The sequence below is a fragment of the Dermacentor variabilis genome, chromosome 1 (assembly GCF_050947875.1).
Source record: "Dermacentor variabilis isolate Ectoservices chromosome 1, ASM5094787v1, whole genome shotgun sequence".
NCBI lineage: Eukaryota > Metazoa > Arthropoda > Arachnida > Ixodida > Ixodidae > Dermacentor > Dermacentor variabilis.
Genome location: NC_134568.1, coordinates 239040505 through 239068337, shown reverse-complemented (window position 1 = coordinate 239068337; position 27833 = coordinate 239040505). Strand labels below are relative to the sequence as shown.

General features: G+C 45.1%; 1 protein-coding gene across 3 annotated transcripts in view; it reads left to right on the top strand.

The window, feature by feature from the left end:
- The window catches only part of Oamb (Octopamine receptor in mushroom bodies), a 783118-nt gene that overhangs the window by 349498 nt on the left and 405787 nt on the right, over positions 1-27833 (top strand). Inside the window, exon 3 of one of the 3 annotated variants that reach the window (XM_075672136.1) lies at positions 130-242. The exons of the other annotated variants lie outside the window; for them this stretch is intronic. The gene's annotated coding sequence lies outside the window, so the exon portion shown is untranslated. The remainder of the gene's footprint in view (positions 1-129; positions 243-27833) is intronic. 3 annotated transcript variants of the gene reach the window in all.

Sequence of the window (27833 nt, the reverse complement as noted above, 5' to 3'; positions counted from 1 at the left end):
TCGCTCCACCTCCCTACTTGTTGCTGACTTAGCCAGATGTAACTGGTCGGGCACTTTTTCTGATGTCTGTTGCGACGAAGCTGCGCATTCCAGCTCTCAGCCGTGGTGGGGATTCTTGTCTCAATCCAGTTCCGAGAGGCTGCAGCGCGAAAGCGGATGCTGCCATGCAGTGACGTTGTGTGGTGCTCCGGCCTGACGCGGTGCTCTGCACTCGACCCATTGAGAACAAGAACTAAAGCCAGGTAACATGATCGCCCAGCTATTTTAATGAGGCCGATCTTGTGCGCTATGTGCCTTACATTTACGTGGGTCACCTCAATGCACACATGGCGGCCGAACTTGCATAAACGGTCGCATTTTGACGTGCTTATCTTCTTTCTACAGCGAAGCGGTTTATGGCTAGGGTTCCGTGAAATTTTCATGTGGGCGAGCAAAAACTACCATCACCAGCAATGTTGTTGTTGTTGTGGCCTGTGATGCGTGTGGCTCCTACCCACGATGGGGGATTGGCCAAGAGATGGGTGGATTATTCGAAATTATTATGGAGCATAAATTTCCTAATTTATGCAGTGGCACCAGCAATGGCTGGTGCCACTGCTCGCACCTTCGTTGTCGTCGTCTTCTTCCGCAGATGGCTCCGTTGCCGCTCGTCATGCCAGCGTTCCCATACTGCCCCTCCCTCTGCGAAGGCGCTGACGGCACTGGCCCACTGCCAGTCGGTGCGGTGATTTCGGTCTCAAAATTCTTTGCTCAGTATATCGCTAAATGAAAACAAGAATGTATATAACGAATGTGTATAACGAACGTATAACACGAATGAACGGAAGGTATAAATGTAAATGTGTGTGCGTACTTTTCGTCACGATGACCAACGATCAAGACAATAAATGTGTTCGTACATTTGTTCGTAATTCTGTGCCACCTTTCTGTCGTTTGTTACACGGCTTCGCTGGTCATCCGTCTTCACAGAGTGAAATGGCCCATGACTTTTTTTTTTCTTTTTTCCGAGATACATTTACTTCAGCGTTGCCAAATAATATGTTTGCCCAGAAATACAGCTCTGGAGCAGTCACATTTAAAGCAAAGCTTGCTTTGCATTATTAAGGTTTTAATTCACGTTACAAATTTAATTAAGGCTACAAAAGTAACTTTGTGTCGGTTAAACAGAAACATTGCATGAAATTGCACGTTACATAAAATGAAAGTATACAGAAGTGTACGCATCGCCGTTAGTTGTACAGCATTTATTTATCCGATTCACTATAGAGCTGTGCATCACGTAGATTCCAACACGTTCGTTCTATCGGTGTGATTTTTACTCGCGTATTTTATACGCGCTGGCGACGTTCCGTATGGCGCAACCAGACACGCCGTACAATCACGAACACAACACACTTTGCCTGCTCGGAAAGCAAGCGGGAACTAATTAATGAAACGTGTCACACATTTAGTGTACGAAACCCTGAAAGAGAAAGAGAGAGAAGCAGCATGGATATATGAAAGGCACCGATAACAATCAGGTGGCATTTGGTTTGCTATCCTTCACTGGGAATAAAGGAAAGGGGGAATAGAAAGAGTAAAACAGGGATAAAGTCTGCAAAAGCTAAAGCCCTGCGAGTATAACGCTATAACGTTTCAATTGTGAATATCGATCCAATACCCGGCTCAATGAACTGCGGACGTGGCTTGATGCCAATAAGCTTGAACTAAACATAAAAAAAACTGAATATGTGCCTTTCCGCCCTAAAAATAAGCCTCTTGATCATAATATCGGACTATATTTTAATAACACAGAAATTGAGCGGGTGAATTCTCATAAGTTTCTAGGAGTTCGTTTCCGCAGTGAAGTTGGGCTGGACCGATCACGTCAACAGTCTGCGGATACGAATATCAAGATCAATTGGGACAATTCAATGACTTGGTTATCTTCTTCCATTCCATTTAAAAAAAACAGTTATATTTTTCTCTTATTCATTCTCATATTGTGTATAGTCTCTTAGTGTGGGGAACATGTAAGAAAACCGACTCTAATAGGTGTTCTCTCTACAAAAAAGAGCCTTGCGCACTTTGGGTAGATATCCCCGTTAGTACTAATGGCATGTTTACCTCTTGTAAGCTGTTACCGTTTTTTCTGTACTACAAGCACTACTTAGCACTCCTAATCTACCAAAAAATAAAACATGAATTTGAATCTTTTTCTCGTTCTTATTTGAATAGAGAAATCACACATAACTTGCGCACAATTTCTTTGATTGGTTCTAGGCCTCGCACTAATTACGGCACCCAGACTACAGATCACCAAATACCAATGTTATGCAACACATATGCAACATTAATTGCTTGTGCCCAGCAGAGTGTCAACATTCATCAATTCAAGAAGAAAATGAGCCATCTTTTAAACACCCCCGTGTGAAATTTTGTTATGCATACCTGCTGCATTGTTATTCCTATTGCTCTGTGCGAATGCGTTTTTTTTCCTTGCTACACCACTTAGTATCGCTCATTGTTGATGACTTCTTAAGTATTATTTTCTGCATCACCAGCGCTTGTATAATTGCTTATGTTGAATTCTTGTCTCGCTGTGTTTGATGTACCACTCTTCTCACTGATATGTTACTCCGCGCCATCTGCACCGACGTGTAATGCGGGTGTTAGGCCTCGTCAGGAGACATCTTAGTCTCCTTTAGCCTCTCCCCACGGACACTATGTATTGTTGTCCGAAATAAATAAATAAATAAATAAATAAATAAATAAATAAAAATTGCACACCATGGGCCTTATAACGGAAAACAATTTCAATATGTTCTTATTCCAATCTCCTGATGTCAGAATTGCGTAACCGCCGACGCAAGCATCGGGCGGTCACCCGCAGAGTTGCCTGAACAGACCAATCAAACGCTCTCCTAATTTATAGGAGGTCACTTCTGTTGGCTCGAAAAGCGAATAACATTGCCTACACTGAGCGGCTTGTCTTATCTAATTGGCTGACAAGAGGCAAGGAGCACGCTCAAGTGGAGTGGGATTAGATGGGCCCGAGCTACTGCACTGAAAATGGATAAGCGGATGAAGAGGGTGGTGCCGGCGTCTGCGATTGGTCCGCTTTCCCTTACTTAGCTTGTGGTGGCTGGTCAAAAATCGTGGTGCCATGCAACGGAAGCTTAAGAATTACGCTAAAACGGATCCTCAGTAAAGAAGAGTTGGCAGAAGGAGGTCGTAAACGTGCCGAAAGTGCTAGAAAACGTTACACTGCCTCGCAAGAAGTTTTAATAGGCGCAAATAAACCCATGCTCTCGGCAGGTGCGAGTAGCCAGTGCCTGAGCAATCAGCGGCAGCCATCTTTTGTTCCTTTCGGAACGAGGCAGCCTGCGGCTATTCAGTAGAAAGGTCAGTTTTGTTCGGCATATTAATGCACCTTTAATGCGTACACGTCACTTTCACGCGGGGAATTTTTGCGGTTTTGTGACGTCGGGTGACAGACAGATGAAGTGGGTGCCGCCCAAAAACTTTTGACCAATATCCGAGGGCTAATGGCGAAAAGGCGTCGAATCAGAAATAACTATTTTTCTTTTGTTTGGTCAAATCATACATAATCGGTGTGTACATGTCATATAAGATTGGGAGCTATCGCGGTTTTTGTGATGTCGCGTGACAGACAGGTGAAGTGGGGAGGGGGGGGGGGTCCAGAAAAGTTTTTGACCAATCGCCGAGGGCTGATTGCAGAACTGGAATAGAAACGTTTGAAATAGTTATACGTTATAGGCGCCCCAGGACACTGTAATATCACTCGGAAACAATGCAGCCGGTGCAACTGCAAGACAGGTGTCGAAAAATGATGAATTTTTATTCGCCCTTTCATTTTCTTCCTGTTGGTAAAAAAAGATATCATGTCGACTTCATATAAACACCTAATGTTTTAGGTGTAGCCCAAATGCTCCGCATTAATATTTAGTGACCCTTATATTAAGGCTATTTATTCTGTCAAATAAAATCGAGAACTAAATTTTCTAACTCTGTTTCTATCATCAGCGACTTCGTGCAGCATATGCCCGGCATTGTTTTGCGCAAGATAAGTTTGTTCCTAGTCCGTAGTGTGCTGGCAGCCCCGTCTACGATGATGTTAACCTATTCTATTCGAGTGCCAACGGTACGATACCGCAATGCAAGAACTGATAAGGGATGCCATAATGTCGTCAGGTCGTCTGCCATTTAACCGTCCGCTCTAACTATATGCCGGCCCAAACAAACATGCCTGTCCTGTGGCCAGTACTGGGGTTACAAAGCGTTTGTCGCTTTTAATGTTCCCTTAGCAAGAAGGGACACCCTAAGTTTGTGGCTTCCTGTCGAAACCCCCCTGCTATGCAGGTTGTCCCAGCTACCTTTAGCCAGAGTTTTAAAATATGCGAATGCCATGGACGTAGCACGCGCATAATTGCCGCGCGACTGGCCGCTCGAGGCACTTTGCATGCATTTGCGGGCTTCTTTAACGCTCAGAAAAATGCTTTTATATAGCACGTGTTGAGCGATAGAAAGGTGTATCGGGAGTTTTTCCGGTTGCTCTACAATTTTCTCATTGAGACTTTTACCTCTAATTATAATATTTAAAAAGTTGATTAATAAATTAGGACTGACTACCAAATTAGGCGGAAGAAAAAAAATAATTTGAGTATCTCCGAGCGACGTCAAACGTTACCTTGGTTCTGTCCAGCTACGTGGCATTCGCATACCTTAAAACTCTGGCTAAAGTTAGCTGGGGACACCCTGTATACGTCGCAATCCAATATATTATAAATGCGTCATGGGCATTAGATTATTGTATGTAGTTATGCATAGTTATCTATTTATGTGTATACAGTGAACTGTAGTTATAACAATTAACTAGTCTGAAACGCTGTGCGTATCTGTGCATATTTTCGGACTCATTTGGATACTTTCAGCTCCCTTGCGAAACTGCACATGTATGTGGGCCTTGCTGTGCTCTTGTTGTACCTCCCATTTAATCGTGTCAATAACTTTGCACGTCTGCTCGCGCTCTCAGAATATCTTCAGTGGGTCATCATACTTTCACTGTTTGTTGCGCTATCCTTCTTTTTTCCGCTGTTTGAAAGGTGGCAGCTGACGCCATACCAAGGTAACCAAACTCTCGTTTAAATTCAAATCTCCAAGAAATGCTGCATTTTACCTTAAACCGAGCTAGCAGAAATAGCAAAAGAAATTATTATTTTTTTAAGTAGCTCTAGTCAGAGCTTAGTTGTAATGACGCCAGCGGCTACTGTTTCCATGATGCTGCTAGCGATATGAAGAAGTAACTACCAGTGGCTTCGAACACTTCTGAGAAGAAATTTGCAGTCCTCACGGAGATCTGGCTTTAACTACGCTATTAGGCCACACGACGGACATGCTCAGAGATAAGATTTAGTCGAGCAATCTGCATTTCCTCCTGCGTGATCTGATTACTCATTAATCAGTAGACACAGTGAACGAATATCCAATCGTTGGCTGGCGTTGTCTGCCATTCCTTCTCTGTGGCGTCTTTAGCAATACGACGAGACAAACCAAGCAATACAGCCCAAACCGGCTAACGAAACCGTTGTGCCCTTAACACTCCACTCAGCCCCTCAGTCGGCGCAGCGTCAGTAACCGACTCCGACGCCTCCTAACAAAGTAGCAACGCTGCAGAGGGCTCTATCGAAACAGCTCCGCGTTGTAGTGGAACAGCCGCGTAAGCTCCCTGCTTCCCTCGGGAGCTTCGCTGAGCTCGTTGTCTTCTTCCCCATTCTTTCATTCTCCTTCGCAGCCGCGCTCAATCCTGCTAAATATAATAGGGCGAACAGCGTGCTCATTCCCGGACAGGTCCAAGTGAAAGAGAGAACGGACGAGTGAGAGGGGGGAAAAAAGCAAGGCCGAGCGTGTACCGAGAAGACTCGGAACCAAGTTTAATAGTGTTCGCTGCTGCAAAGACGTATGGCCGGACCGCGCCCTTGTGCTTAGCTGTTTGCATTATTTTACACAGATGCCTACAGGCGCTTCCGCCCAACCCCAGGAAGTAAATTGCCGTGGCTCTCCTGCGCCACCCTCTCCAGTTTTTGTCTCGACGCAAGTTATGTTTTTACTACTACCACTCTTGCTATGTCTTCCTATGTCATTGCGAAAAACAAGGACTTCCCCGTTTTTCTTCTCCCTGCGTACTTTACGAGGCCTTAACTTGTAGTCCTCCTAACTGTGCGAGCAGTATCGCCTCGCAGGGCTGCGGTCTGCCCTTGCTCGCCTGCCGCCCCCTCAGTCACCCACATTTCTCCCGCTTATTTCTCTTTGCTCTGCTGTGCTTCCCTCGTAACTCTACGTCAGAAGCGCACCGCGCCACCCATATTAATTTCTTGTACTACGTGCGGTTCATTTCACGCAAATGTAGTGGAAGGCTTCCTTTTAGCCTTCTTTTTAACTCATGCCGCGACGCATCGTGATGGAAAATTTGTGGAAGAAGTCTGTGTGGGCACCAAAGTGTCAAATAATAATAATAATAATAATAATAATAATAATAATAATAATAATAATAATAATAATAATAATAATAATAACAAAAACGAGGTAGTATCAGCTCAAAGGCTGTATTTTTAGAACGGACGCTCTTCTAATTAAGTTCAAAGTCTATCTTACTGAAATAGACAACAGCAAAACAAAAAATAAAGGGGGTGAAGGGAGGAGAAGAAGGATTAGTTAGACAAGGAAAGGACAAGGGGTTGGGGGAAGACATTGGTCTATTATGCAATAAGTGGTTCGACTGGTGCTAGGCAAAACAGACTCATCAGGTGGGTGGAAGTCTTTACGGCACAGCAGCCTTCGCCACTGTAACTGTATCTGAAATCGTTTGACGTCTTTAGAACCTACAAGCTATCGAGAGTTTAAAGAGCTGCGGTTTTATCTTGTGCCTCAGAGCCCTACGACACTGGCAAGCTTCGCCATGCTCGCCAAGCAACAAATGCTAAAGCCCACTACGCACGTGCAAGTGCGATTGGGGGTTCTTTGAAATACGTACAGACGGCATCTTCAATTTTTGTACTCAGAAGCTTGACAAACCTCCTCGCGGGACTACGTAACATCGTATTTCTCCTTGAAACTTAAAAGCGAGAGTAAGCCCATAAATCAGCAGTGTAAATTGTCGCTAACAAAAAGCATAACGACTGAGCTCTATCTGTGGATTTCTGCTCAGCGCAGCCATAACAACGAGGTATAATCAGGATACGCAGGCAGAGTTCTCAGTTCTTGCTCAGAAAGGCCTAGCACCAGAACTAAAGTTCGCATTTCTTGCCTGAATGCGTGCTGGGATAACCGGTAAACATTTTTCTGTGCTACATAAATGCGTGCTATTTCGTTCGAGCTTTCTGCCTCTCATGTTGTTTTTTTTTTACGTTAAAGTAAGCAGCAGTGAAAAAGGTTTACATAGTAGTCGTGTTAATCAGAATGAGAAGCATCGAAAAACTGGAAATTTACTTCAACGCGGCTTCACTCAGTAAATATACGATATTTCATGTCTTATAAATACGCGTTCGTATCTCTCGAAATAGCGAGCGTCCGCAAGCTCGGCATGCCACCTGGTAACGCGGCTCAATATCACGTGAGAGCGCACTTTCTTTCAGGCTTCGCTCATGTGTAAACTCAGTTTTATGGGGGAGCTAGGAACGTCAGGAGCTGTGAGAAAGGTACTTCGCAGCTTCTGTCTGGCGTCGGCGCGCAAACTGGTGGCAATTGGGAGCAAAAAACAAAATAAGTAAAAAAGCAGACGAACAATAGGTAAACAACAACGCTAAAGAAGAAAGTCTCGTACACAGCGACAAAACATAGTAGCTCTCTACTTTCGGTCTACGCGATGTCGAAGAGAATAATGGATCTAGATACGCGTATCAAGACGGATAGCCGGTGTATTTGGTTGATACAGCATTGTACAAGCTTGTGGTTATTTAGCCTCGCTTGTGCTCTGTGTTTGTGCCTGCGCGAATATCTGTAACATGTCATAAAGCTCAGTTGATGTCCACACTAATCCCGTCCGTTTCGTTTCTTTATTTCACTGTTTGTTCACTTGATTTCGCGTTATCAATGGGCATGCCAGCTGTAGCCTATAGCTACGCAATCAAGTTAATGTTTCTTCGTGTTCTGTCAATTTTCATGTCTTGTTAAGCTAATTATTGACTGTTTTGGCCTCTTTCGATGCTAATTAGATGTAAGACTCTTCTTTGGTCACTGAACACGAAGTGCTGCTATATTTATACCATGCAGGTGCTTCTGCGACGACCTTAAGCAATTCTATAACATCGTGTGTGGCAGATGGCACAATTCTAGTCCTTGAGTTAGTCTACTCGAAGAGGTGGACATTACTTGCGCTAGAAATCTCAATGAATAATAAACTATTTATCAAAAACCAGAAATAAATCGTTAATATTTACCTTACCTGCAATTACGAATTGCAATTTACGAATTGTAGCCGATGCGACTGCATATGACTGTCCCGCAGTTGATTCAGCGCGCATTATTTCTGACGAGCTTAGTAAGCGTGCTGCGGACACCTCGATACACATAAAATCTGGCTCTCACGTGTAAAACAATCGTGAATATCCGTAAACGGCATCAAAAGCTGTTTTGTTCTGATGTAAGTAACCTGATGTTCTGCGTCCCGGTAGAAACCTACTTTACAAGTTTCGCCGCGGATAGTGGCACATATGAGCAACAAAAACAGAAAAGTCACACTGAAACGACTCTGAAGTCGTCTACGGGATGCTTTAATCTAACAGGCAACTAGACTCAACCTGGACGGCACCGATCATCGCGTGTCGTTTGCGGTCATATAGTTAGGACAAAGATGTCACTTAGCAAATGCCAACTAAGCGCAGAAAAAGGTCCCTCCACAGCGCTATGGTGAACGTGCCAAAATAGATCGTCACATCCTTGGGAAACTTCGAAGCTCACGCACCGTTCCAATGTATCACACGAACACAGTGCCCGGCTGCTAAAACAGCCCCAACAAACTTCCGAAAGCATCGAGAGTCGTTCCCAAATGCCACGTCAACGGCGTGTGACAATGTCGAGCCTTGCAGAGTGCCTCCGCTGCAACGCGACTCTGTCTACGCAGCCCAGGCAAGGCCGAGCGTCGCGACATGCCCCACCAGCAGCCGACGGCCGCGGGCGTAACTATATCGTCGCCCTGTCAGCTGCGATGACCGATGCCCGACGCGCGGCGGAGCGCGACCGGCATCGAGGAGGCCAAGGCTGCGGGCACTTCACTTTTATGGGGGAGCTAGGGACGTCAGGAGCTGTGAGAAGGGTACTTCGCAGCTTCTGTCTGGCGTCGGCGCGCGAACTGGTGGCAATTGGGAGCAAAAAAACAAAATGAGTAAAAAAGCAGAACAACAATAGGTAAACAACAACGCTAAAGAAGAAAGTCTTGTACAGAGCGACAAAAAATAGTAGCTCTCTGCTTTGGGTCTAGAAAGTAGCAAGGTGGCGGCCGACATGCGATGTAGCGGCCGGCTTGCAATGGGAAGGGAATGCAGAATCGCTCACGCAAGGATCTTTGGGAGCACATTAATGAAAGTCGTCAACATTAATCCGGAATATTCTATTACGGCGTTTCTCATAGCCCCTTCGTTGCTTTAGCATATTGAACCGAATTAATCAATCAGTCAGTCAGTAGAATGTAGAAAAAGAAGAGGGTTCATGCAAGCGCTTTGTGAGAGCAGAAAGAAGTGGCAGAATGAACTTGCGATTATGGCAATGACTTGCACAAGCACAATTATTCGAACTGAAATAGCCATTTTTATGTTTGTTTGGCAATGACGACGCTCCAGCGATGTGCAACAAGAAAATAAAACTGTCATATTTTACTCGGCACCCTCGCACATTAAGAGGATCCAGAGCACGAAACACCATAATCACGTTTGCACCAGGCTGAGTGCACCATAAAAAGCGTTGCTCAATCACCAGAAAATCAAGCAGGGTGACATATATAGAGGCTTCGATGCATTCAACTGTAGTAATTTGAGTGCACTTGTTATGCAAAACGTTGTTAAACGTTGAAAACGCAGTTAAGATGGAAGTATAAAAAATATTGAGGCATGTGTGCTGCTTATTTTGTTCTTTCACCGCACACGTATGATCTTACTAGGCGGAAGAGCAAGACATGCTCATGTTACTGGAAAGGTTATAGATAACATCAAGTGTAAGCCGAAAAGTTTGCAACGTTTCACTAAAACCTCGTAAAAACAGCCTAATTAGCAAAATGTACGATGATATCCCTGAAAGCGGCGGCATGCGTGTCATTGAGTTAGATTCTGCTGTGATTGAACTTGAACGGCGCTTGCTTTATTGTTCTGCGGTCAGAATTTAGTGCACTATACACGCTAAAAACAGTTGTACGTTTAGCGGTGTATATTTGCCACACAGCAGTAATCGTCATCTGTCTTGCCCGCATTTCCTTTCTTTAACGCTGCGAGCCCGGTACTTCCAAGTCACGAACAGCATGCGCGTTATCAGCATGACAGAGCATTCTCGACAGGAAATTAACGAGCGCAGCGTTTTCAAGAAAGGAAATGCTGGTAAGACATATGATGATTATTGTAGCGTGGCAAATATACACGTACCCACAGGGTGTAAACGTTTTTTTTAGAGTGTATAGCATAAATGACTTTACCGTGTATGTATTGTCATTGGGTGTATGTTGCATCGTGTGTTCGTGTTCCCTCCATGTGCTATTTCATATTGTGCCCAAAATATATACTGGCACGTCCGGCTATCACTCAGGCTGGCATATCCCCGGTTCCAACATACGTCAGCGTGCATCTCCTTCTCTCGCTCGGTCGGAGTCTGCTCAGTTGAAGGTCCTCGTGACTCGACTTCCTGCGCAGAGTCACATGCAACTTGACGTGCTACTTGCTGATGTTGCTAACATAACCTGTCTCAGAGAGACAGAGAGAGAAAGAAAGAGAAACAAAACCGTCATCGGCATAGCAGTATAAGTAGGACGCCCTGTGCAATTTAATCAGTAAGGCCTCTACGCCCTGATTTTAGCACTAATTATGAAGTCAATGGTTTACTTTGAGCTATTTTTATCTTGTCGACCAAGTGTGAAAAGAAAACGAAAAGAATTTCCTGTAACGAAAGCAGACATCAACTACATTATACAAGGGCTTCCTCTGAAAGGAAACAATCATACTTTTTTTTATTTTTTGGTTATCAAATCAATTATTGTCCCATAAGATACGTGCAGAATGCCGCTTGCGTCACTTTTAACGTAAATTATTCCCTTGGTTTGAAACCGGGAAACGACAGCCGGTGTCAAATTTCCACCTTCCCTGACGCCCCATCAGGCAAGAAGATGTCCGCGACGTTAGCACACAGCGGACTGCATATACGCAGTGACATGATGCGTGTGCGCTGTGCTCAGATCCCCACTTGCGACATGCACCTTTCAGGTTGCTCAGGGTTGTGAGCAAGAGCGCGACTCACGTTTCGCCATGCAGTTTCACCTTGCAGCAATTCTTACGCCAGCGTCATCAACTTCCTTCCGTGCGAGGTTTGTGGGCCGCTCTAGCCGCTCGATAACCGCCGGTTTCCGCGGCTGCCACGGAGACGCCAAGTGCAAAATCATAGTTTATTGACCGCGCATTCATATACGAACGAAAACGGAAAACCGCGCGTCTTCGTGACTCCATTTGGCGGTTACGAACTCTTCCGGCTGGGCCGCCGCTGCTGCTGCTGCTGCTTTGTGTGGCATCCGGATGCGGCGCTATATATTACATGTTCTGGTGGCATGGCGGCTCTATACGGCACCGACATAGCCGAAAACGTTGAAAAAAATTAGTGCCATGATTTTTTTCGAGACGCCGACGGTACACAGCAACCTAGCGGTGTGGATTTTCTAAAGTGGCAGGCTAAAACACGTCACTGACGTGCAGCCTCGCTACCATTCGCGACGAGCCGCCGAGCACGTGCCGCACGTAATAGCACTTAGAGCACGAAAAACCACGAACAGCGGGAACAGGCGCCCAGGGTTCGACCTTCGGGGCACGAGGCGGCTGGATCTATTTTACCGGCGAGTGGCGGCCACGTGCTCAATGCAACGTCAAGGACGCAACCCAATTTTATGTCACTCGGGAGCGGAGGGGAAATGGAGCCTTGATGGCGCATCGCCGATGGGCGTGCAATTCCTTGCCGACGCTGGGCGGAGGCGCGTGCATACAATGGCCATGTTGGCTGCCTCTCTGGGCAACGCTCTTTGGGCGTGGTTGGCCGGTTAGGACACGGCCGAAAGAGGTTTTGCTCATTCGCGCTCACCTCTGTCAACTTGGTAACTTGACGGCACAGCCGCGCTGCAGCCACTTCTCAGAGCCGGCGTGCCGGCGCTCATTTGCTTCCGTTGTTGTTTTCCTGTTTCTTTTTTTTTTTTTGTTCTGCTTCCTCTTTTTCTTTCACAGTTTTCGCTTTGTAGATGTTGTTGCTCACAAGCAGCCGCGCTGTCATTTGAGCACTTCCACTTAGTGATTGAGTAGGCGCGAGGTGTAACACTGCACATGGGATTTTCTTTCCCTCTTTCTCTCTCTCTCTCTCCCTCTCTCATTAACGGCTCTCGCACAGACGGGCGACGGCTGTCCGCATATTTTAGTGGTTTGGTGTATTAGTTAGGCGTACTTTCTGACCGCGTCCGTCGCGAGAGGCTGCCGCGCAGAGTGTGTCGAAGAGACCGAAAGCAGTCGCTGGTCGCAGAGACCTCGCAGGAGTTTGGCCGCACGTGCCGAGCGGGCTAAAAACGACAGCTGCGTGCTGCGAAACCCGGCGCGTTATTTCGGCAGCGGAGCCTTTCCCTTCCCACCGTTAGAGAACGCGCTGCCTCCTGCTCCTCGTTCCGTTCCGTCTTGCAAGTTGTTGCCGCGAACGCGTCCCGCGCCTTGAGCTCGCTTTCAATTGCGGGCACGTATTCATGCGTCCGCCAAAGCGCACCGACCAAGTCTAGGTTCGCGTCCTTCCAGGGTCGCCAGCTGTTCCCTGAAGCAAGTTGGAGCAGAAGGGGCGGCTCATGGAATAATGGAAATGAGCAGAATCAACCTCCGCAATCTTTTTTTTTTCGATTCCTTAATGTCTTTTATTGATGTCGCCGAGATCGTAAGCCCCGTGCTTACTTTGACTATACCTGCGCTTTTCATGACGCGGTCCTGCTTCACAACGTAAGTGTAAGCGTTAATGCGTTTTTAATGGAAGTACCTTTACGTTTGGCTTTGCGCCCGTGTTTTGAAGGGATATCCGGTTTGAGCTTCGGGAGACATCATTTCGAAACAAGCGACTGTCTTTGCTTAGTCATGTCAGTGTTCAGTATTCCATCAAAACAGTTTAAAAAACATCCGCAAGGTGGAGGAAAGTTCATGAAAGGGAAAAATTGTCCACCTGAGTGTAACACGAAACTACAATAGAAAATAAGGCTCTCAGAAAGAAAGCTTTGCAGCTTAGAAAATATCTTGTCCAGACCTGGGAGATAGAACTTTAGGCCGACACCTTTCCGGGATAATCGCTCTACGTTCTTATAGCCAGTGGGCTAGCAGGGCGAGGCCAAATTCATCGACAGCTCGAAGGATAGCAACGCTAAATATGGCACATCAGTTCTCCTGAAATCCGAAAAGTGGGGGAAGTTTCATGGAAAGGAAAAACATGGCACCTACTCGACAGTGGAACCAAGCTGGAAAGAAAATACATACGGGCTTGCCGGTAGGAGAGACCCCATGTGGATTTCCTCTCTAGCTTCGTGCTTCTCCCGAGTGGCTGTAAATTAAAATGAAAACTTAAATTAGGGGGTTTTACGTGACACAACCGCTATCTGATTATGAAGCGCGCCGTTGTGGGGGATTCCGTAATAATTTGGCCCCCTGGAGTTCTTTAACGTGCACCTAAATTTAAGTACATGGGTGTTTTCGGATTTCAGCCCCATCGAAAACCGGCCGCCGCGGCCGGGATTTGATCCCGCGACCTCAGCTTAGCAGCCCAATACCATAGCCACTAAGCAACCACGGCCTGTTGCAAATTTTACCTTTCACCCATTGACAAAACCAGTAACATAATTATGCCCCGAGATTCTGGACGTCACCTTTAGTTCACATGCTTTATCAATCGGATAGAAAATATGATTTCAAAATTTTGTTATTCTCCGCGCTGATACAAACAACAATGTAAACCACAGCATGTGACCAATCGGTGAACTAAACAGCGAAGCTGCGCAAAAAAATAAAAGAACAAAAAAAGGGGGGGGGGGCGGGAGGGGGTTGCGTGCACATGTACTAGAATCTAAGCAGAGAACGAACGTTGATTTTATTGCCGACTGTCGTCCCCGGTTGAAGTACATAATACAAACTGTTCAGCTACTTCTTCCAGGAGTGACATTTGACACGGCTCACTTTTGCGCTAAAGTTTGTTACTAAGTTTCGAAAACCGCCATTTTGGGCACATTTCTAGATACTTCGCAAAAAAGTATTAAGATAACGTTTACCTACTTATCTTTTTCAGAAACCACGCATTTATGCACTTAAATAATAATAATAATAATAATAATAATAATAATAATAATAATAATAATAATAATAATAATAATAATAATAATAAGAAGAAGAAGAAGAAGAAGAAGAAGAAGAAGAATAACTTTTTTCATCATGTCCAGTCATACACGACGCAGAAGTCCAGCAGACAAAGCTGTCAGAACAACAGCTTCACAAGGCTGCAGGCCACCGCATTGGCACGTCCCCCCTCCTCCCCTTTGCTGCGACAATAAATCAATAGGTCGCCTACGAAACAAAACTTTGATGCTTACAGAATATGTATGATCAGGTCATTACAATATGCAATTGAGAAGTCATGTTGAAATACAGAAATGAAACAAGAGTGCATAAGTATAACAGACATACAAAAGAAAAATAACGAGGTACACCAGGTGAGCCAGTTTTAGTAGAAAAAGTCCTAAATATAAAACGCAATGAAGAGCAGTAAGAATTAAACACAACATTTCTAAAAGATTACAGCGGTGACATGACTAATCGCATACGGTAGCTGCTACAGGGTGCATTAACACCAGCTGAAATATATGAAATACCTCAAATACCTCAAATACCTAAATGGCTGCGAAATTTGGCGATTTTCACGGATAGCCATGCATAATTTGAACGTCGCATGCTGTTTGTGATGGAAAACTGGCAGTAAAAAAATGGCATTGTTTCCTATGGGATGCGTGGCTCTGAGCGCCTAGATGTCATTTTTTGTTACTGCCTGTGCGATTATTTATATTTATTGCTTCAAGAAGCCGCGTTCTCGGATGGAAAATATGCTTTTCTATACCATAACTCCTTGAGGCGCTGGTTGGCTCATGTCCGCAATTCCTGAACTTGATATGCCGAACGGAAACACGCTTTCATTTTTAAACCACCAATGCGGCCGCATCTGCGTTCCAGGCGTCTAAAGTCAATGCGGAAAAACACAGCCGAATTTTCCCAATGTCACTCGGTGACATTTTTCTCTTTGCGCATGTGGCATTCACACAAAAAGAAAAACGCCGCTGTTGTCCACACAGCAGACACGCTGAAGATGGGATGACGCATATTTTTCTTCTTGTTTTTTTTTTCCTTCTGAGTCCTCAAAATATACAGAACGAAAAAAAAGAAAGAAAATATTAACTCAAGAAAGGAAAGACGCCCCTTTCTACGGCAACCACAAGCGTGCTCTCTTCGCGTCCGCCAGCCCACTGTCCTTTCGGGCTCCCCTCTTATGCATGTTGCTCCACATTCGACTACAAAGGTCTTGATCTACAATTCTGATTTGTCATTGAAGCGTTTCCATACATTTTCATGTTGTGTTCGCAGGGCCAGCAAAAGCACGCGCAGATGTTTTCCTTTTTGGAGCGAACAAAGAGCCGCGGACGAAGTTGGCACGTCGCAATGTGTAGAAGAAACACGCGACTTTATTGGCCGAGCACATCGGTTTGGCGTGTCATAAAGCTCCTGCTTAAGTGCCACGACGTGAGCAAATGTCAGAGAGCATAAAATCCGCTTGCACTCAATAGTGCTTATTTCTTTTTTTATTGGACTTTGTTTATTAGTCATATTTATTTGACTGACTTTACTTTTGAAAGGAACTATCGAGATTCCCCGGAATAGTCTTTCTTGCACTGCACGGCGCGCCGTCGAAAAATATTAGAGCTAAATAACGCCCACCGTCACTTTAATCTTCATCTTCTCGTATCCATGCTATTGCGGCCTGGTTGGAAGTGTATTTATAGATTTAACAAAAGCTTTTGACACTATTAATCACAAAATTCTAATACATAAACTCGAATCTTACGGCATAACTGGCCGGCCACTTCAGTTTATTTCTAGCTACTTAACCAATCGTACCCAAGTTGTTCAGATTGACGGCAAACTCTCATCTTCTAAGAACATATGTCAAGGCGTTCCTCAGGGCTCGATCCTAGGTCCGCTGCTGTTTCTACTATTTATTAATGACCTGCCTAATGTTCTGACCACTACCGACTGTATATTATATGCAGACGACACGACTATTTTTACTTACGCTAATAATGTCGACGAGCTTCAGCGAAACATTAACGTTGATCTGCATAACGTAACTTCCTGGTGCCGAAAGAACATGTTACGCATCAATCCGCTAAAAACGGTTTTTATGGTTTTTCAGTCCTTCCCGACACTAATTTCGAAATCTATATCTGTGTGTCTCGACAACAACTTAATACCAATATCTGATAGCGCAAAGTTCCTTGGCGTAGTTTTAGACAAGCATCTGAAATTCACTCTCCATGCGCAGTCACTTGTCCGTAAGATTTCTTTTGGAATACGCGCCATAATCAAAACCCGCTCATATTTTCAGCCGCACATTATCCATTCCCTTTATCATGCACACATTCACAGCCATTTATCTTACTGCGTATCAGCCTGGGGCAACACATACCTCGCTCACCTCAGCCAACTTCAACGCCTGCAGAATCAGGCGCTTCGTCTCATGACTTTCAGCCATTTTCTATCCAATTCTACGCCACTTTATTGCCGTTTAAACATTCATCCTCTTCACCAGCTTTTTCAGTTCAAGTTAACAATCATGATCCATAAGATGTTTCGCAATATTGCACATATAGATGGCTTTGTTGCTGAAACGTTTGTAAATACTAACACTACTAGGTTCTCTGAACTCGATAATCGTCTTTTACCTAAAGTGCGCACAAACTACGGTAAGTTCACTACCACATTTGCGGGAATAAATCTGTGGAATTCAATTCCACATGCCATTAAATCATCCCCCACAGAGCATATATTCAAGAACCAAGTCAAGAAATATTTTATGCAGCAACTCTCTTCATCCTAACAACTGACTTTTGTGATTGTAATAATATTTCACTTGGCTATTGTACTATGTTATATTACTCCTATTTTTATTGTGTTGTAAATTTGCATTACTTGTTCACTACAGAAGTTTTCTTCGCAATTTTTGTCTTACTAAACAGCTTTATATGCTTGTTTTTTCACACTGTTGTTTTTCACACAAATTGTTTGTAAAGTCACCGTAACCAATGCTTGATCTGTATTTTTTTTTTTGTTCATGTATGGGAGTCCCCCTGACAGTTTCTAACTTTGGGACTCCCTGTGTAGTGCTAATTCTGTATAGAATTCTTTGTAAAACTCACATCGCTGATGGATAAACTTGAAACTTGAAACTTGAAACTTCGTTGGCAAGATGTTCATCATATTTCTTTCTTCTTTTTTTTTGTGGATGTGATATTCTTTCTTTCATTTTTATTCAATTTTTGCTCGCACACACAAACGGATGTTTAATTGTGTATCGGATGTGGAATCGGAAGCCCGTGTCCCGCTCGCTGGTGGGATCACTAAGCACGCCTCCAAATTCACGAGCACCTTAAATCGCGCACATTGCGTACAAACGCGTCCTTGGCGAATAATTGCAGGTTCTGTTCTCATTGGATGCAGCGTGGCTTTCATGAAGTGTACAATATGACGGTGAAATTACTCCTTGCCGGTGAGAACCACCGGCTACTTTTAGCGCTTTCTTTACGCATATATTGCGCTACAGAGTTGCAACAGCAGATTAACATGAACACTACAAAAGTTGGTAGGTCGAACATGAATCGAAAAAAAAAATGCACATAAGATTGAGGACAAGTTTTAGAAGTGATGGGCAGTACAGCTCGCAAAATTAGCCTAGCGACTAGATATCAAGTGAGAGGGAAACCAGGCACACTTTTTTAGTTCTGATGAGATAGAAAGACTATCTTAACCTTCCTTGTGGCAACATTTTTTTTCTTTTATTCTGCGGCAAAAAAAAATTATGCAGATATGGCAAGACGATTGGCCGACTCTTTGGTTTCCTTGTGGCTTTTGTCGCGGAGATCTTCAAATCCTTTAGGCAGATCTATACTGTGAAAACGAAGACCAGCATTGCGAACCCTATGTGTGTTAAACGCCGTGTATTGAATTTACAGGCTTTCTTTAAGCTTCTGGTGGCATGAATTTCCTTCTGTTCGGCTATACATCGCTTTCTCTGGAAAGATTGAGGTAGATGTTAGCTCCGCTACTCCGTCTCTTGATGTTCTACAGCAAAAAAAAAAAAAAAAGATTAAATGAAATAAAATAACAATTTAAAAATGACATAGTTCAGGATGACAAAAATAATCAATAAATGCAAACTGACAATGAAACTAATCACAGAGATAATACGGCAACGAACAACTTACTCGACATCTCTCTCCGCCCTGCTAAGCGCGCCGCCAATCCTTTGAAGCCTTCATCGGTTGTTGCAAGTGTGATCTCCACGTAAACACATGGATTTTAGTTTCAAACACACAGCGCAGTTCAAGTTCAGTTCAAAGTACACTGCATAAGTGGGCCACCTTATACATACAAGTTGATTATACACACGAAAAAGGTTGTTTAAGAAGAGGTGCGAAATATTCGAAATATCGGATTCGAAGCGGTCTTGGTTATTCGATTCGTGTTCATTTACGGAGTTTCTTATTCAACGTTGCTGGAAAATATTAGTTTCTCTTCGAAAATAAGCGATAAAAGATTACAGCCTCGGGAAAGGAAGGCCGATACAAGTGTGAACTGTTCAGCATGACTGTGCTAGATGACAGCCGCGGTTGTTGCGCATAAGCCGCAGTTTCTGAGCGAGCGGATGAGACAGAACAACTTCAGATTAATTTGTAGCCATCGTGCCGGAATTCCTGTCCTTTAGGCTGCCTGCGAATTTCTTGCCTAGATTTAAGCAAAGCAAGTTTTCGTTTTCCTTTCTCCCCTTGTTTGCAACTCTTTAAGACAGTGCGCATCGCTGCATTATTATACTTATCTCTTTCAACGAGCAGAATACTTCGCTTGCATTTCGTGAGATGCTGTTCAGTTTTTCTGTCGCTGTAATGCGATGGTGCGCCATATAACTGAGAGCAGTTGCTATTTAGTCGTTCCCGAGTTGACCATGTCCGTTTATGAACGGCATTACATGCATGTGTCAGATGATACAAATGAGGCATTTTAATGCGTAAGTATTCTTTGGCGAGTACCCCAGCAACGTCTGGCCGTTCCGTGGCGCCTTAAATGTGCAAAATAAATGTATATTTGGTCAAGTTAACAGAAGTAATCGTTATAATTGTGCAATAGTAGATGATTGGTAGCGTTAGAAAAAAAATCGTAAAAAACTTAAAAACTGGTTACGTCACCGTCGTCACGTCATGGTCGTAACAGTAAAAAGCCGGCAGAACCCACGCACTGTGGGAATTGATGTTATGCGAAGCAGTGTACTGGCAGCCTACGAAGTTAACGAAACGAGAGCACCAAGACGCAGGTGGCTGTTTCATGAGATACATGACACGCATTTCATGACCTATCATTTAGGTTCGTCGTAGATTCTTGTCATACTATGCCAATCTTAGCACATACCAAGTTAACGAAACGACCACGAGAGCACCAAGACGTAGGCGGCTAGATACAGGTAGAAATGCGAAAACACCTATGTATTTAGATTTAGATGCACGTTAAAGAACTTTAGGTGGTCGAAATTTCCGGAGTCCTCCACTACGGCGTGCCCCATGATCAGAAAGTGGTTTTGGCACGTAAAACTCCATAAGTTCAATGTAAAAGATACAGGTAGATGCTGTCAAAGTGGCAAATGTTCGCCAAGAAATATTTCGCAATTAAATAGTCGCAGTTTCGTCCGGAAGGCGAAGAATCGATTACGATAGCGAATTAGTGGACAGCTATATGAAGTAAGGAGGGTCGTTTTATCGGACGCATAAACTTGGAAACATTCGCTTTCTAACTGAACTAACGAGCATGGTGTCAGCGCGCAAGAGCAGACATGAGCACAGCACACTCAATGAGTGCGGGCACTCGCTGTCGAAACGCTGGTGCGAGTAAGCGCGGCAGCAGTAGCGAACGAAATGACCTTCGTGCAGTCTATCGCTTCAACGCAAGATGTGGCGAGAACACAGCGTGGCACAAAGGTTTGAGCCGTCCGCAGATCCCTGTCAAGATACGGCGCGCGCGACCATGCAAACAGCGCACTTGTTGATGGAGTCGAAGCCACCCCACCCCCTTCCCCCCGCGGTGCCTCCCCGCTTTCCTCCATATAAAGCGCTAGATTGTGCCGAGATGGTCAGTTCACCTTGCACGTGGTCGCGCAATGCGTAGTTTCCGCCGGAGTACAACGCCGCCCCACCTCGCTCCTTCTCATCCCTCCACGGCCTTTCGCACGACGGAAAACGGCGCGCTCGCTCTCCGCTTCCTTCGTACGCGCGTGCCTGCAGACTGAGCCGCGATTATCGGCTTCGCTCACGGGCTTTCAATCCGACGCACGGCTACGGTGTTATCGCCCTTGGACTTTATACGGAACACCACGGCGACGCCGACGGGAAAAATGCGCCTGGAGTGTCCATGTAATTTCTATCGCAATAAAAGGAAAATAAAAAAGTTAATACATGTAATCGCTATATAATTAATAGTTTAATAGTAGATGATTGGCAGCGTTAGAAAGAGAAAACTGGTGGCGTCGCTGTCACTGCGTCAAGGTCATAACAAAAAAGAGAAATAAAAATAAAATTTAAAACTAAAGCGGTGGTTTGGCAGAGAAAACAGCGTTTGTGACGGCGTTTCGGCGCAGTTGATACGATATATCTGCAAAATAAATGCATAATTGGTATATAGTTAGCACATGTAGTCGTTATAGTAGTGTAATAGTATAGGCGTGGTAGCGATGCGTAAACACGCGTATGCTAGCAAAATAAGTAAGCAAAAGCGAAGAAGCAGCCAAAGAATGCTTACGCATTAGTAGACAATTCTCAGAATTTCTGTAGCATTCTTTTTACCGAGCAGACTACGCGCATGCTTCATATTTTACTTCATTCATAAAAGAGAGAATATTTGATATTCTAAATCCATATTTCTCAAATATTCGTATTCGACTCGGTCAGAACATTCCGCTATTCGAACGGAACACGCGTACGTTTGACGAACTGCTCGCCTTTTGATACAATGACTCGCTCACCACCGTCCAAGTAATTCTTGTATTGTTATGGGATGCCCGGTGCGATCTTCCTAGTTTTTCGGTTTTGATGTTCTCTTAGCGGCGTACTTCGGGCACTTAAGATAAACCTGGTAGACGTTCACGCTTTATTTATGAATATTTTCGTACCTGAGACAGGCAACATTGAGCTATGGCTCTCTCCACCTTTGCAATTTCAAATGTGCAGGAGACAACGGATGGAGGTGGCGGGCGTGAGAGAGAAAAAATCGGGGCTTTTGCTGATTGATTATATGACTCTGCCTAGACACTACGGAGGAGTTTTCTTAGCGCGTGTTTTATGCGTTTGTCCCCTGGGCATGCCGGCACTGCGGAGTGGGGCCGAGTTTGTTTACGCTCCGACGCTGGCTGCTCGCGCGGTGAGGCAGTGGGCACGTACGCCCCATTTGGTGATCGCTGTGTCTCAAGGTACGTCGGACAGACTTTCTCGCGCCTGCGGCGCTGATGCTGAGTCAGTCATGCAGGATTAAACTTTTCTTGCCCCCTTACGGCGCTTTACCTAATATATATATATATATATATATATATATATATATAATAATAATAATAATATTTGGGGTTTTACGTGCCAAAACCACTTCCTGATTATGAGGCACGCCGTAGTGGAGGACTCCGGAAATTTTGACCACCTGGGGTTCTTTAACGTGCACCTAAATCTAAGCACACGGGTGTTTTCGCATTTCGCCCCCATCGAAATGCGGCCGCCGTCGCCGGGATTCGATCCCGCGACCTCGTGCTCAGTAGCCCAACACCATAGCCACTGAGCAACCACGGCGGGTGTATATATATATATATATATATATATATATATATATATATATATATATATATTATTATTATTATTATTATTATCGCTCATTTTTCCGGGGGAGCAGTAGGGGCCGTAGTAGAGGCCCGGCCTGCTCTCCTGGTGCAGTATCTCCGATCATGGCAGGCTTTTCGTATGCTGCTGTCCACGTCTTCTCAAGAGCATTTTTAGTGGTCCCCTTTGATTGAAATAACCCCACAGCATCTTAGCAACCGCGGTTGAACGTCACTGGCTGATATAACGCCGTGAGGATTATTCGCATTATTCGATTGCGTCTCGGCCTCGTTAGGTTAGGTTAGCTTAGGTTTAGGTTACCTTAGATTAGGTTAGGCTAGTGTAAAATGCGTTAGGGTGGCGCGGCGTATTCTCACAGTGGTTACGCCGTGAGCATTATTGTCTTTTCGTGTCGGCCACGTTTGCTTAGGTTAACGTTAAACATGTTAACGTCAGGCTAGGTTAGCTTAACGTAAGAGCCGTTAGGGTAGCGCGACGTATTCTCATAGCGGTTGCAGGGGCGTCGAGCATCACCGGCAGCCTTTCAGCCAGTTGCGTTTAAACGCAGTTGCTGAGGCGCTCTGACTTCTACATTTGCAATATATGCGGCCCAGCCTCTACTACGGTCCTTACTGCTTCTACAGAAACATATGTGATGCTATACCCAAGGTACATCGCCGTAAGGCGCGAGAAAGTTATGGTCCGGCACGATTGACTTAGCACGAGCGCCGCAGGTGCGAGACGGACTGTCCGACACAGCGGTCGCCAAATGGGGCGTTAGTGCCCGCTGCTTCACCTATTTCACCGCGCCGGCAGCTAGCGTCCGAGCGTAAACAAACTCGACCACACTCCGCAATGCCGGCAAGCCTAGAGACAAGCGCATACAACACGCGCTAAGAAACCTCCTCCGTAGTGCCTAAGCAGGGTCATATATTCAAGGAGAAAAATCCCCCGATATTTTCTCTCTCGCGCCCGCTATTACTCACGCCTGCGCACAAATGTCGGGCCATTCCTCAAATGAACGTCTCGTGAGGTCTTTCATCCCTCTCGTTTTATGCATCCATCCTGTGTGAGCTGGCTGGATGTAGGTGAAATGAGTATGTGTACTTTAGCACTCCACGCTCTGCTTTCTCGAGGGTGAATTCAAACCCTTGGTGTCCAAGAGGGAACAATTCAAATAGTTCGGTTATTTCCAAGCACCCAGGGAAATAACGGAGAATTCTCCGCCGAAGCGGCGACGACGACGACAGACGTGGCTTCTGCCGGCAATCCGCAAAACGCGTGCCTGGAATAATGATAAAAAAATACCAAACAGACGATGCGAATTGCTGGACGGGCTGCGTTCATCACTTTGAACGCGTATAGCACGCCTACGGGTGTAGCACAAATAAAAAAGTGGCGGTTATCACGTGACCAGCGGTGGTGGGCGTCTGTCCCCTGTTTTGCTAGGCGAATGCTGCTCAATGTGACCCTTTCAGCTACTGAGCGCTAGAACGCAAGTTCAAAACCCGGCCACGGCGGCCGCGTTTCAACGGAGACGGAATGCAAGAACGATCGTTTATCGAGCATTCGGTTCACGTTAACAGCACCCAAATGGTCCGAATTATTTCATATCTCTCCCCTACTATCTCGTTTATGGGTCCTGCGTTGCTTCGGGACCCAATCAATCAATAAATCAATCTATCAATCAAGCAATCAATCAATCAATCAATCAATCAATCAAAGTGCGCCTAGCAGACCGGAGTATGTAGGTGGGTTGCTCATTAATTGCGGTACAGCTACCTCACAATAAACATCAGCAGCAGTCGGGGGCAAGGTGGCTAATCGCCGTTGAAGATATCAGTAAATCGCAGAGTGGGAGGCACATGTTCATTTAATTAAGTATTTCTTTGGCTCTTTCATTTTGGTGTCATCCTATAGAGAGAGAGAGAGAGAGAGAGAGGAAGAAAGCACAGACACACGATCCCAGCTGGTCAGGATCACCGCACGCTATCAGAGCCCAGGATCACGTTGTGCTGCCCAACGAACAACTCAGCGCAAGCCCGTTTCCACAGGTCTGTTGCCTTTAAAAAGTCGCAGTTTTGCCCGAAAGACGAAGCATCGACTGCGATATCAAATTAGTAGACAGCTATATGAAGTAAGGATAGCAGTTCTATTGGCCGTATAAAGTTGGAAACATTCGCTTACTAACTCACTTCACAAGCACGATGTCAACACGCACAAGCAAACATGAACGCATCACACTCAATGAGCGCGGACACTCGTTGTCAAAATGCTTGTATGAGCAAGAGCGGCAGCAGCTACGAGCGAAGTGACCTTCGTGCGGTCTATCGCTTCAACACAAGAGCGTCGAGAACGCAGCGCGCACAAAAGTATGAGTCGTCTGCGGTTCCCTTTCAAGATACGGCGCGCGCGACCACGCGCGAACATACAATGTACGCACTTGTTGGCGGCGTCGAAACGGCCGCCCTCTCTCTTCAGAGCTGCCTCCATGCTTTCCTCCATATACGGCTCGCGAGGTCGAACCGCGATCGTCAGTTGCCCTTGCGCCCGGTCGCGAAATGCGCCGTAGCTGCCAGAGCACCACGCCGCCTCCCTCCCTCCGTCCCTCCGTCCTTTCCATTTTCCCGCGGCCTCTCGCGCGACGGAAGACGGCGTGTTTGCTCTCCGCTTTCTTCCTTCGCACGCGCCAGATGGAGCCGCTAGCGTGCGTTTCCCTCTCGTACATTCATTCACACATATAGCATACGGTGCCGAGACGATGTTATCGCTCTTGTACTTTATGGGGAACATCACGGCGACGGCGACGGCGAGGGCAAAGAATGCGTCTGGAGTGTTCATATAATTGCTATCGCAATAAAGCTCTAACAGTGTCTTCGTCACCCTCTGCTGCGATGGCCTATGAGGCCGGCATTCCAAGATGGTTAGCTCCGATATTGGTCTGTCATCAAAGTAAACTGTCATAGTTGCGAGCGAAGGTTCCTTGTCGAAGGCGAATAACCAAGCAAGCATGAAATTTTATTGCGAATGCATTATATGCCTCATGAAGCGGAAAATCCGGTATCTGGCATTAACATTCGACAGGACCAAAACCCACGCGGCCAAGTGATGACGTCGCGTTCCTGGCGCTGGACCTGCTGCGGCTCGCACAGCGAAATCCCACGGTGAACCGCCATGGTGTCGGATAGACGCCGTGGCCCACACCTAAAAAATTGATTTTGTCCAAATCAAAAATTGAGTTGATCCACGTTGAAAACCGACCTGGCCCACTCCCAAAATTTGGGTGGCCCACCTTCAAACCTTACTTTGCCCATTTCGAGTGCATGACCAAGTGAAAAGTATCGCGTGGAAGAGTCATACTGATTCCGTCTTCAGTGCATGCAAGGAGACTCATGTGCCTCTGTAACTCTTTTGCAACAAATAGCTTGCTTGTAGGCATTATAACTGCTGATGACCCAGCTTTGAGTGTGATGCATTATACTTACTGTAAGTGGACTGAGATCGGTCAAACGCTACCACTCGTGCTGGGACCTACAAACGTACTGCCGAGCTATCCGTCTCTGAACGCCAAGCAAGAGGCTAATTTTAGCTCCGATTGCGTCATGCGTGGCACAGCAAAGGCACCATCTGTGCACGCGACGCATGCAAGATCGCGTTATGGCTTTTTTTCCCTGTACACTGGGATAGCAAAGTAATGTGCGTGCGATTGGTGCGATTGCAAATATGTAAGTGATAATGCTATAACATGATTTCGTTACATGCGGTTTGAGCAAGCGACCCCCTCCGACCGATTTTAAAGTTTATATATATATATATATATATATATATATATATATATATATATATATATATATATATATATATATATATATATATATATATATATATATATATATATATATATAAAATTTGATTGCACATACATGACCAACCGCCTACAGTTATTAAATACGAGGATGAAAAGGCAGCCAGGAATGCAACAGAGATATGCATAAGTTGGAAAAGGCGAGGATATAGCCGTGGAAACTTAGATCAGCAAGCGAAGGCTGGGCGTCAATATCTGTCGACAAAGAAACAAGAATGCCTGTACGCAAACAAGGCTTGCGTCAATCCTCCTTGCAATGAAATGAAACGGACATAGTTGCAAGGAAACAGTTGCATAACACTGTGCCATAATGATCTTGCTACCGATTCTTGGTGAACAACAGACTCATAAACACGTGTAAGCGATCACTTCCCAATCCTGATATCACATTCATGATTAAAAAAGTTCTGCGAAACGAAGATACGTGGATATAACAAACTGGCAGGTATTTCGTCAACACTTATCCAGTCGAGTGGATTGTGAAGCTCACGTAGAGAAACCCGCATCAATGATACAAGAAACGTGCACGAAACAAGTTTTCATTCCTGATGATTACGCATCAGTTCATGAAGAATATGAACATTTGAGAGCTGTAAGAAGGGCAGAAAGAGCTTATCGCAAGAGTGGCAATATAATATCGTATAGAAATTCGCAGCAAATGCACTTAGTCATGCGGAGACGACTACAAAAAATGGGGAAAAAAAGATGGCGTGAATTTTGCTATACGTTTTCTCCCATGCCACCAGTTCTACGAGTATGGATGACTATTCTTGCATTATAAGCGGCCCTGTTGTTCAAATACAACCATTTCTTGCTCTCGCAATAGCCAAGGATGCTTCAGAATTAGTGACTGCTGGGGAATTCTGCAAAGTTGTAACTAGAACAAACGTATCTATTACTTGTGCTGAGTTTCAATGTTCAGTTGAGGGGGAAAAGCAAAACGTTCTTGCACGTTTTCACTTGCAACATGTACAATTAGGCTACGAATTCTCTGTGATGGATCTAAAATCTGCGATTGCGTCTTGTAAGACAAAGACTGCTGCAAGTCCAGCTTTTATTACTTACGGTATATTGCAAAACATGGGACCTAATTGTCGATTGGCACTTTTGGAGTTACTAAATGACTTGTGGACGAAGGAGTGTGTCCCTGACTCTTGGAACATAGCACGTGTGATACAAATCTTGAAGCTTGGTAAAACTTCTCTTTCTTTTGAGTCTTTTCGTCCTGTGAGTCTGACGAGCTGTTTATGCAAAGTCACGGAGAAAATGATTGACATTAGGCTGCAATGGTGGTGTGAGCAAACAGAAGCACTTCTCCATCACATGACAGGATTTAGAAGGCGCCGATGCACCATGGATGCAATTTTGGATATCGTTACCTATGCTGAATATGAACGATCTAGGGCAAATGTCACAATAGCGGTTTCTTTAGACTTTAAGCGAGCTTTCGACACAGTCAGCCATGCTGATATATTGTGTTGCCTGCTAGGACTGGGAGTCTCTGGGAGGGCGCTACGATGGATATCCAATTTCTTCAATGACAGGTCAATATTTATT